Source organism: Bacillus rossius, chromosome 1 (assembly GCF_032445375.1).
Source record: "Bacillus rossius redtenbacheri isolate Brsri chromosome 1, Brsri_v3, whole genome shotgun sequence".
In the NCBI taxonomy this organism is placed as follows: Eukaryota; Metazoa; Arthropoda; class Insecta; order Phasmatodea; family Bacillidae; genus Bacillus; species Bacillus rossius.
Window position 1 is genome coordinate 291922297 of NC_086330.1, and position 12424 is coordinate 291934720.

The 12424-nt window shown below is 34.9% G+C and overlaps 1 long non-coding RNA gene across 3 annotated transcripts in view; it reads right to left on the bottom strand.

Moving 5' to 3' along the window:
- Positions 1-264: 264 nt before the first annotated feature.
- The window catches only part of LOC134527741 (uncharacterized), a 60219-nt gene continuing 48059 nt past the window's right edge, over positions 265-12424 (bottom strand). Inside the window, exons 1-3 of one of the 3 annotated variants that reach the window (XR_010074260.1) lie at positions 4979-6829; positions 4367-4577; positions 265-2966 (exon numbers count right to left, since the gene is read on the bottom strand). This is a non-coding gene — a long non-coding RNA (uncharacterized LOC134527741). Of the gene's footprint in view, positions 2967-4366; positions 4578-4974; positions 6830-12424 lie in introns of those variants that run through there. The other 2 variants (XR_010074258.1, XR_010074259.1) reach the window with 2 other exon arrangements.

Here is a 12424-nt window from a genome sequence, read left to right on the forward strand (position 1 = left end):
ATGGTTAAGAGATCAAATAACTTGCCTCTCACCTAAGTAACAGGTTGTAATCTGGATTTTTCAAAATTGGGAAACATGTTGGATGTTGCCGCAAACCAGTAATTTTTCCCAAGATACTTCTGTTTCCCATCAAATGTGTGCTATCGCTTCTCTATCTCACTATTTCCTCACACATTCACCTCCAATGACCCTGATACTGATGCAACATCAAACCATTACTTGGCTATGCAAACAGTATTTTTGCCCACAAAATAAAGCAATCTGCCCCTCTTTATTGATATTGAATTGCACTTACTATTAGCCACATATGTCAGCAAAAACAACATGGAGCATAAGTATTGCAATCCCCACTACTGTACAAGAAGATTTGGACATGAACAGCAGGTTTATTCACAATTCTTTAACTGAACAACTATGTTGAATTATAATTGTAAACTTACAACATTCTTTTTTAAAATAATAAATTACATATACATAATACACAAGATGTGACAAAATTTAATTAAGCTGATAATAAAATTATTTTTGTAATTACATTGGTAGAGCAAACCCGGCAAATCGTTGGACAAGATAGGTGTGTGCTTTTAATTCTCTTTTCACATAATCCATACATGGCTGAGGCTTGCACATATAATCCTCTAATACATTATAATAAATTATGTGCTATTAAAAAAAAACCAAGCCAACTTAGTAGTCAAAACTGACTGCTTATAAGGTGAAACGTACATTTCCAGTAGAAGAATTTTAAATAATGTAAGCCTGAAAACTTGAATTACAAAAAATAATTAAAAATAGCAACTAACATGTTTTTACCACGTACATACATACTTCTTCAGGTAAAACTTAATAAAAGGAGCTTTTACAGTATCAACCAAGCAACGGTAGCTAAGAAGTATTAAGTAAATGTTGTTTATGTTCATATAACCTGTATCACATAAAATAATATACAACTTATTTACAAAATGCTACAACAACCTAACCGATAACCTTTACAAACTTACAAAATAATAAATTATTACTTCAACTGTTTATTAAAGGGGAAAGGTTTTATCTTGGGTTGTTATACACTGTAAGAACACAAACAAAGTAACATTATTAATTAAAACAATTTTACACAGTATAAGAATTAGTGATTCAAAAATTCTTTTTATTGCACAATTTAAAAGCAACGTAGGTATAGTACTCATAAAAAAATCATGGCTTTCAAAATTTTTAGGGTTCTTCTCACTGTCAAATATTTAAGCCACCCTTAACACTATAGAAACCAGCCAATTGACATTTCAAATAGGTACCTATGATAAATACTGGTCAAATATATCTATAATGTTTTCCTTGAACTGGTGAAAGAACTCGCAATTTGTCACACTGTGGAACACAGCAATCATATCAATAAAATAAGTACTGTATGTTCATATTTTGGCAAATTTATAAAAGCATATTCAGCATTACAGTATCCTGTAAATAATATGAATCCTCAGAAAAATAGGAGATTGCAGATCCTGTCATGTGGAGGTATATTCTTGTAACGTTGCAAGACCCTGCCCTCCTAGCTAAATAATTTTCTTTTAAACTATTTTTATGCATGTAAATATTTCTTAAAAAGTCTTTCTAATGATATTTTACTGTTTTTATGTATTTAAGGGTTGATATTTCACTTGCTATGTGTGTTAAGAATGTTCCTTGTATTTTAACAGACGTTTTCAATCATTACTATTTTTTATGTAATTATTCACAAATAAGTCGCTGTACTAGAATTTTGCCTGTTTAGGCCTACTTTTTCAGGTTTTTTCTAAATAAGTTTAATTTTGTAAAGTAATTTGTATTATAATTGCTGTTTGTAATGTTCATTAACGTGTGGAATGAATTCTAGACCAAGGGACTGTGTCTGGTGTGACGGTTAGAAAGAGAGGCATGAGAGGCCTGTAAGTGTGAGTGAGAAGGAAACAGTGCTTCCCCGCCAACCGAGATAAAGACGGGAATTCCCCCACTGCGTGGGAACTGAGTGATAACTGCTGTCTCACGGTGTGGGAGAGAGAACGAGAATGGGAGTCCCCGATTTTGATGTTAAATTGAAAAGAGACAGATCAAGGGAAGCCCTGAGTTATGTGTTTACAGGGTTTTTCATGTATTGTAATTTGTTCTGTGATTGGCTTGTGATTTGTAGAGTGAATGAAGCGTGCGTGTGATTGGTCGATGAGGTCATGTGACTTCTCCTCCCTGCGTGGAGGAGAGTGTGGCAAGAGTTCACCAGTCGTTCGTCGAACGCTGCACAAGTAGGTCGCGTTCGGTGGCTTCTCGCAAATTATGTAGAAGTTATTGAAGAGATAATTTAACGTTGGTGGTCAGAGCCATGCCGAGTATTAAGTTAACCTAAGTTTTTTTTAATTTTCATTCGGACAGTAACAAATTAGAAATTGCGGCCACCTTCGTCGTCATTTGGCTCGGGGCGAAATTCGTTTTCGCTGGGTGCCGTCATGTTTAAGGCCGCACTAATTTTGTGTACTTGCAGTAAAAGATTACTGAAGGACGTTATTTTTCGTTAATTCACATCGCGCAAACTGTGAGCATTTTTCGACGGGCAGATGTACGTGTTGAACGAGTGAGAAAAACTGTGAAAATGATTGGATTTGTCTATGCATTCTAGTTTGAAAAATAAAACAACAAAATTTGCAATCGGCGTTGAACATCTGTTTATTTTTGTATGTAACGAACCGTTATATTCTTAACACATTCTTGAAGATGATGTATTATGTGAAAATTTATGCCAGGATTGAAATAAGTTTTGCCACAAGAGTAGATAAAGTTTTCCTTGATGGCAGAGCAAACCAGTTGGACAACAAACTGTACCCTTTACCAGTCTGTTTATATAGGGCCAATGCAGCCACTTTTTCTTTCACTGTGAATCTTCTTCCCTGTGGTCATAATTTTTGAGTCCTCATTTGGCACTGTATAAAGTCAGATGTGATCTGTAACAACAAAAATACATAGATTAAAAAAGTTAAATAAAAATTAATTAAATACAGAACAACTATACATAGAGCTCAAAAAATATTCAGTAGTTGTGAAGTTAAGGTGTTAAAAATAACATTACAAATTATAAAAAAAATTTTGCTCTCCCTATTTACTTTATACATTTTTAGTTGAACATAAGCACCATAATGTTTTCTATACTGTATTGTAAACTGTGGGTACCTTTGTATACCTAGTTTTTATTTCATATATATTTAAATAATTAATGAAACAACAAACACTGCAGGTAGACAAGTGTAACCTGTGATAATTCCGCTGGAACACTCCCGAATGCACATAATTACACATATGTAACTAACCGAAAAGAAGAATTTTAAAAGACTTTTGTGATATAACTAAGAAACAAGCAGACAATAGAGCTAACCACACTCCAGTTATTACTTCATGAATCTAAGTCAAGGCCTAAAAAATTTAACAGTATGTAGCTTAATAAATATACTATCAATATTTTGTAAACCCAAACTAAACTAAAATAAAATTAATTTATAAGTTTGCCCAAGATTTGAATTGAATTAAAACTATTTAGGAGACTTTATGGGGATTTAAGTGAAAGAAGTGTATTAAGCAGGAAAACATTAAATGTGAGAATCTTGAAATGTAATTCACAAAGTATTTTTATATTTATATTATTTATATTAATCCCATATCATAATCTATCTAATTACTGTCAATGTCAAATATTATACCATTAATAACAAGATATTTATATATGTAACAATTCTGTGTAAGGACACACATTAACCATTAAAATTTGTATCTAAAATTCTAACATAATGTTTATACTCTTATAAGCGTTATGACCATTAGTTTTTTACTTCAGCTAAGGCACTCTTCAAACTTTGCTTGTGGGGGCAGATTCATGAAATCTTTGCACAGCTTGAAACAGCATTAAAAATAAAGATAAACAGCTGTGGCAGAAATGTCCAGTAGGTGACGTGCAGACTACATGAGACCACTAAGCAATGTTTGAGCACTCATGTATCAAAAAAAGTATAAATAAAAATAAATATTTAGGAGAAAATCAACTACTTTTTGCTGTTTTTAAGAGTATACAATAGGGGAATTATAACTTAAAAAGTAATACATCATTTTCACCATTTGCATCACATGTCCAACACAGCCAAATTAAAAACTCTCCATACTAATAATCAAGTATTTTTATGGCTACAGCCCTCCAACAGAGAAACACGTACTTGGTCCTGTGCTTGTTTGTATTTGTACAGCCCTGATTTATACATTCACATATTTTCAATGAATGCCTTGTGTATGTATATTTTGGTTTAGAAGCAACGCTCAACAAAACTATTAAATGTAAGTATACATAAGAAATTCTTACCTCAGTCACATGTTTCAATAAATGGTTGTATGATTTGCTTTTCCAAACTGTTTTGCAAGATCTACTCTTGATTTGAGGCTTTTCACTGCCTCACATTGACGTGCCGTCTTTTTCTGGAGCCTTGCCACTTTCTTGTATAATACAGATGCCTTTGGAGTAAGTTCATGCAATCGTGTTACATTCACAGCAGGCAATATTCTTCACCTTGAATCTATAAATATGTAAAAGATATAATTGTAACAAACATTAATTTAGTGGTACAATTGAAAGATAGTACGAAATTTTTTTTATTGAAACACAAATTTATTATGTATACGTGAATACTAAAACAAATTTTTACCAATATATTCTTGCATCAGTAACCTACTATGTAATTCACTAAAATTTAACATTTCTATGCATGCATAATCTGAGGCATGCTTACTATAAACAATGTCAACATGTTGGTTCGTTAAAGATTGTTGTGTGTTTTCAAGTCACAAATATCTTTGTGGTCGATTTTAACCCTGCCAGGGATGTAAGCAGTATCACCAAGGTGATACATGAGTGGTCCCTCTACATTAAAATATATTTTTATAACTAACGTCATTACAATAAGTAATACTTACTTACTTTGCTTCATAGACGTCACAGGCTCTACACCCAAAATTTTGCTTCCTGCTTTGTAGGAGTCAATAAAGTGCTTTGTTCGGCTGGTGCTGCTTCTGAAGGTTTGTCTATGTCCATGACAACAGACGCCACAGGCAGAATGGTTTGAGGTTCCAAAGTAAAAGATCTGCCTAAAACAAATGTATTGATTTTTGATTCTGTACCTATACTGAAGAGCACAAGCAGCCATACACAAACTGCCCTACTTTTAGCATAAACATTTATTTTTATAATTTTTATAGCCTCAAACCATAATGATTACTACTCTTTATGAAATCATCCAGAAAAAAGTTCTGGGACTTAACGCTCCGACATCAAAGTCGTCAAGAGATAATCAGGGCCACTGACATAAGAATGGAGCAAAAACTGAATAGGGAAAACTTTATCACCCAGACGAAACCCACGGCCTCACAAGGGATCTACCTAGTTCCAACCTGGTAATACTGTTCAGTAGCAGCTTCTGGATAAAAAAATTATAACTTATTAAGTTTGGTTGGATTAGTTCTGCTATATTAATAACAGCTAGGATATCAGGTAACGTACATTGTAATTTTTTTAACAAATAGATTTAAAAGGAAAAACAGTGTTTAACTAAAAAATTAGTAATGTCACACAAATATACATCAATTTACTTCATAATTCTACCTGTGTTATGTGAATTTATTGTTGAAACTTCCTTTGAAAAATTCCTTAAATGTTATCTATACTAATATTATAAAGCTGAAGAGTTTGTTTGTTTGTTTGAACGCGCTAATCTCAGGAACCACAGGTCCGATTTGAAAAATTATTTCAGTGTTGGATACTACATTTATCGAGGAAGGCTATAGGCTATATTATATTATCAATAACATTAGGGATCCTTACTAAAAGTACAATTTAGAATCAAATACGTTTGAGGGGGTTAGATACAACATGCAGTACACGTACAAAGTGTGTGTTAATGCCGCAGGCGCTATTGCCTATTAACATTGTTGCCACGCACTAGATGCCTTATCATTCTTAATTTTCCCATACAAGTAAAAAACACCTGTGTGATATTAACAACGAAGCAATCTGTACCCTCATAAGAGTTCAATTAGTATTTAAATACTTTTTATCACTTTAAATCGCAAACCTAAACTATTGTTTTTTTTCCCTCTCTCTGTGTTAAATTTGTTTTTAGTTGCCCTTTTTTTCAAGTATATATATTTTACAGACTTGAAACTTCACAGTAATGTTCTTTATGTTACGCAGGATGACATTTTCCGAAAATTAGATCCCATGGGTGGTTAAAACCAGGCAACAGTGGGTACTTTGTCTGCATGAGAACAGGATTTTGCATTGTTCATGCCTTCTGCGTCTTCATGGCAACGGGCATCGTGCGGCAGTGGCGTACCCACAAGGAGGGGCATGTATAATGAGTGGCGCAAAAGTGATCTGCCTGTAGACTGCCGTAGCGAAGTACGGGTACATCAGTTGTACGATGCGTGCACGAGTCGGGAAACCATCGGTGCTATTCATTTTCTCTCCGGTACATTATACAGCATTGTAATACATTTTCACTGAATTTTTTTTAATTTACCATTACTGTAAATGGGAGATGTGGCTTAATTTTTTTCCATTAGTATAGCCGTGCGAAGCCGGGTCGGGCAGCTAGTATCAAACATAAAACTACAAAGCTTTCCAACAACATAAAACTACAAAACTTTTTCAACCATCCCCAAGTGTATATAAATAATAAAATTATATAGTTAGTCCTTTAAGAGAAGCACCTACACCTACATAACCAGCATAGCTGCCAACCTTTCATGCCAGTCATCAGTAATCACTCAGAGACATATCCTGGATTCGGGGTGGGGGGGGGGGGAGGGGTGGGGGTGTTTAGTCACCCTATCCCCAACACTCTTGTAAATAACACTACAGAACATACATTAAGCTACATTTTTCAGAATAGGCCTACTGATAACAGCATTTTGAAATGAAGAAATGCACTCTTTACATTAAATGTCAATGTTGTCTGTGTCATGCACTTTACACTAACATTAAACTCTTGAAGTCAAATGTTGTTTCGTTGCATGTTTTGCAGCCTGCAAAAATGTTTTTTGAAGCACACTTCCCCATCTGATGCAGTCTTTACTTTTTGAATTAGAAGTGCAGAAAGAGACTCTGTTGACAATGAAGGCCTAAATTCAGTATGAATTTTTTCGCACAGAACTAAAAATTTGCTCTGTGGAGGCATTGCTATGAGGGACACTCAATAATGCAAACATTACTTTACTTAGGGCACTGTATTTAATTTGACCACTTTCATTTTTCAACTGACTTATTTTCCACCAACTTTCATCAGACCTTGAATAATTTACAATGTCGTCTGTGAAATTTTCGAATTGATAGGCTGCAAACTCTTCTTCGAGCCTGTCACGCTGACTTTCTTCTATAAGTTTTGGAAATCTATGGACGAAATACTCTACAGAAGTAAATGAAACAGCTTGCCTAACAGAAATGTCAGCTACCTCTGCATGTTTTAAAAATACGTCAGTAAGAGGAAACTTTTTCAAAATGTAAATACAAGCTGCAACATAAAACTCCCTCACAGAAGAATAGAATATTCTAACATCTATATCTTTTACAGACTTTTCCTGTAAGTATGCCCTAGTTTTCGCACCAATCACCAGCTCAGAATCAGACTTTTGATTTTTAACCTTCTGAAATTCAACCTCTGTGATTGAAGTGGCTCCACGTTTCAGAGCAGATGGTTTGATAAACCTCATAAGTAAGTCTGTCAGAAGACCAACAAACTTTCTTCTCAAGATGTGTATGACAGGGGCTTCCTGCTGTAAATACACAGCCTGGGCACTGTAGTTGCCATTTTCCAGCTGGGGTTGACGGCGGTCGTCGCCCGACGAGTGCAGTCGCATCCGGGCCTTAACCGGCTGTAAACCCGTCGGGCCGAGGTACGGCGGGTCGGAGGGTTTTCCGAGGCGACGAGGACACCTCGTGGCTGCACTCTGAAGTGTGATGGTCTGGTCAAGCTACCAGCGAACAGTCTGCCGACGAGACCAAAAGTTGGTCGTAGTACGGGGAGAATCCACCATGTTTGAATGGTGCCTCGCTGAGGTTTCCTCTAAGGCCCAGGATTCTTGCTGGGAAGGACTCGTACTTGGTAGTGGTGCCCCAAGTGCTTAGGGGCAGGTATCAGGGCTCCCTAGCCCTTTGAAGTGCTGACGTTGTGAGCGACGAGGACAGCTCCGGTTACCAGCCTGGACAGCTGAAAGAGGTTGGGTAGGCCTCCACCGGACCGCGGGTTTGCTGGGTGATTGAGGGGTCCCAGTGTGAGAGCGGGAGACTGGGGTAGGCACCAGAAGTGATGACTCCAGAGGGCTTTGGGAGCATCCAACTTGCTGGTGAGCTGAGTGGAGTAGGGGGCCGGAGGTGGTGCATAAACTGAGATGGGTAGCCTCAGTCCCTTTGCATAGCCAAAAGCTCTAACGCTCTTCCCGGTTGCGTATGTGGTGTATCCGCATCCACGCCCGTGGGGGCCCCAGGGCGGTAGGGCTGATTGGCTAAGAGCGCTGGGTTATCAAAGAAAAGGGGGGGAAACCCTTATTCGTGACTTATGTAAACACACATTAACAGAATTAAAAACTGGGAGAACAGACTCCAAAAAATAACAGTACAGCTTTGTGACAGGATCCTGCATTAATGACCTTAACATTGAATGCTGTTTATTTGTTGAATCCACTTTTAGAAGAGGACAATGACAGAACATTTGTAAGGCTTCCCACTGGTCTACAACCCGAGTAATACAATCAAGCAAAGAAAGCCAACGTGTACTTATATACTACAAAATTTTGTGACTTTTCATCCCACAAATTTCCTGGTACACCTTCAAAGTATTCTTCCTCTCACTGTAAAATATTTTATAAAACATCTTTTATAAAATATATTTTCCATCTTTTAATAAAATATTTGATGAGTGCTTATTTTATAAAAGTTCTTGGCTGTCAAGTACACTACATAAAAGATTGTTGTCAAAGAAGTAGTCAGTAATTGCATATCATTTGATTGTTTGCAGTGTATTAAGTGTTAATTATACAGTTAAACTTATTAACCACATTGAATTGTTTAAAGAAAACATTACTATGGATGACAGGCCCCCCACATCATTCTGTGGGCCCTGTTGCCTTAGGCCGGTATTCCACTGTAAAATATTTTATAAAACATATTTTATAAAACTTCTTTGACCAAGATTCTTTATAGTGTAATAGGTCATATTTTATAAATTATATCTTTTATAAAATTTATTTTATAAAATGTAAGAGGTTGGCATTACATTTTATAAAAGAATAAAACATCAATTCACGGTAGTAAATTTTAAAAATGTCCACTAAGCCCACAAATAAGTACATTTGGAGTGTGGAAATGACAAAAATTTTGATTGCTGAGTATGAATGTAATGAAATTCTGTACAGTGCAAAGCACGAAGATTACAAAAATAGGAACAAAACACATCTGTATAAAACCATCGCTGATGCTATAAACAATGTTAAACCTGGTTGTTCTATTGAAGACGTAAAAAAGAAAATAAATGGTCTTAGAAGCCAATATTTAATGGAAAAAATGAAGGTAAGTAAAAACAAAATCATATTTATTTATTTTTATTATGAAAAGAGTAATGACATGATTGTACGGGATAAATTGTTATAACCTACTTAACCTTAATGTGTAATAGGTTATGTACAGGTTAAGAGCGTATGATTAAAGTTACAATTTGAATAGTTCTATAAATCATTATATCTCTAGTAATATACCCAGTTTATATAGTTATGTTTTTAAAATTCTTATAACTGTAATTTGTAAGATATTTGCAAAACTTATAAATTTGTTACAGAATACTACAGTTCAAAGCCTGTTAAGCAGGACGTACGTATGGAAATTGTTATGTATTAAACATTTATTTATAGGTCCTGAACAGTATTAAAAGTGGTGCCGACGGTGATGATGTTTATAAACCAACAGTGTACCATAAAGCAATTTAGACAATGAAAATGAACTGTCAACAAATGTAAGTAATGATCATATTATAATTTATATTGTTTCGTAATTCATTTAAGAAATATACTCTTGTTGCCACTGTACTTTTCCTGGTCCATTATAAAAGTTTTTAAAGATTTCTCTTATTTCCTTACCATGACGATTGTGACCAATACTGATTTGCTTACTAATAGGCTCCATGTTGTCATGTTCCTCATTACTTTCTGCTATTAAATACTGAGAACCATCTCGATTCACTACACGAATGTCTTGTCTTGTATACAATTACCTTCTCTTGTGAACTAACAAGTTGTGCAAGGTGCAAGTAGCTTTGGTTAAGCAAGTAACTTTTTCGGGAGAAAGATTAATTGCTGTTAGGAAAACAGAATCAGCTTGCAAGAATTCCAAAAGCACTTTCAACCATTCTCCATCCACGGGATAATCTGTAATTAAATATCTTTTCTTCTTTTGTAATGTTCTTCATTGGATATGGATAACATTATAGCTCAATGGAAAAGCATCATCAGCTAATATGACAAATGGTGTAGCATTTGGAACATTTAGAAGTTTTCTTTCTTCAGGTATATTCAGTATTGACCTGTCAGTTAAACATATCTTCAGTTTACTCTTTACATATATTTCACCATCATCAATTCGACCATTTGTTCCAATATCTATGTAAATAAATTTGTAGTTTGCATCTACAAGAGCAAGTAGCACAATGCCATTGAAAGACTTGTAGTTAAAGAAATGTGAGCCACTAGATTCAGGGCATTTGATACGTATGTGTTTTCCGTCCATGGCGTCTATAATGTTAAACACATTCCATTGTGTTTCAAATTCATTTTCTATCTGCAGCAATTGGTTTTGCGTTGAGGGCACCTGTACAGGAAAAAAAAAACATATTAGTAATTAGAACATCCATTAGAAATATGATACATTGGCACAGAACAGGATACATAACAAATCTACATGCTTATTTGTCTCTTGAAGTTCACAATCACTTGTTATAGGCATATTTAAAACTCAATAGGTGAAATCATATCTACTGCAATGATGCACTCAAGTCATCGTCATTTGCTTCTAAAATGTTTTTACATATTTTAAGAATCTCACTACCTATTACATAGATATGAAGTGCTTTTTCCAGTACTACATAATTCTATGTCTTGTTTTTTCTTGCAGGTTCAGCCTGTCAGCAATGATGGCAACCAGTCACAGTGTAAGGCTACTACGTCTGCTTCCCAGAGTAACAGCACAACTGGTCAGTCAAACAAGAGGCAAAAGGTTCTCAATACTGATTCCTTATTGCTGCAGGCATCAACAACAATGGCTGAAATGTCTCAGTTGGCTAAGGAAAAAAGGTCTCAAAAATTGTGTGGAAATAAAGATTCATTTAATAAATTTGGTAAATTTTTTGCAACTGAGCTGCGGGCCATCGACAATGAGTGCCACAATGCATTATTGGTACGCCAGGCTAAAAGAAAAATCCAGCAAATTCTAATGGATACATGGGATACAGTAGACTATGCAACGTTACTGTCAAGTACACCTTCATCCTTAAGACTCATTTTCAAACAGTCAAACTATATTTGTACGGATTTGATTGCTAAAGCAATACATTTTTCCAATTTCTGTGACACTGTGGGTAGTGAGATTCAAGAGCACCTGTAAAGAATATTGATTTATGTACATTGTATGTTATGTGTGTGTGATGTTTTTATATAATATTATTAAATAACATCAAAAAAATTGTTGTTTACGTTAAAACTTCATCCTGCAGTAATTTATAAATTGCTTCACACTTTTCAGGTATTATCTTAGATATTGTGCACTGAGGTATACGGGTGCTGTATTGTAGACTGTTGTAGCTCTCTCCAGTTGCTAAAAATCTTAGGGTGACCATGAGACGATCTTCAACACTTATAGAATTTCTTAGGTGAATGTCTTGTTTTTTTATAAAGGATGTTACTTTTGATACAGTATAAGCAAAAGTATTATTGTCCATTCTCCGATAATTAATGTAACTTTTATGGTCTTCAATCAACAGTTCTTTTATTAAGTTTTCATGAATCCCTCAATCACTTCGTCTTGCAATCCATGGTCTAACCCACACACGAGGACTACGTCGTCGCATTTTTTTCAATATAAGTGATAACATTATAACAGCACTGAGTGTAATTGCACAAGCATAGAATTCTTCATCATCCATAGTAATGTCTTCTTTAAACAATTTAATGTGGTTAGTAAGTTTAACTGTTTAAATAACACTTAATACACTACAAACAATCAAATGCTATGCAATTACTGACTACTTCTTTGACAACAATCTTTTATGTAGTGTACTTGACAGCCTAGAATTTTTATAAAATAAGCACTCATCAAATATTTTATTAA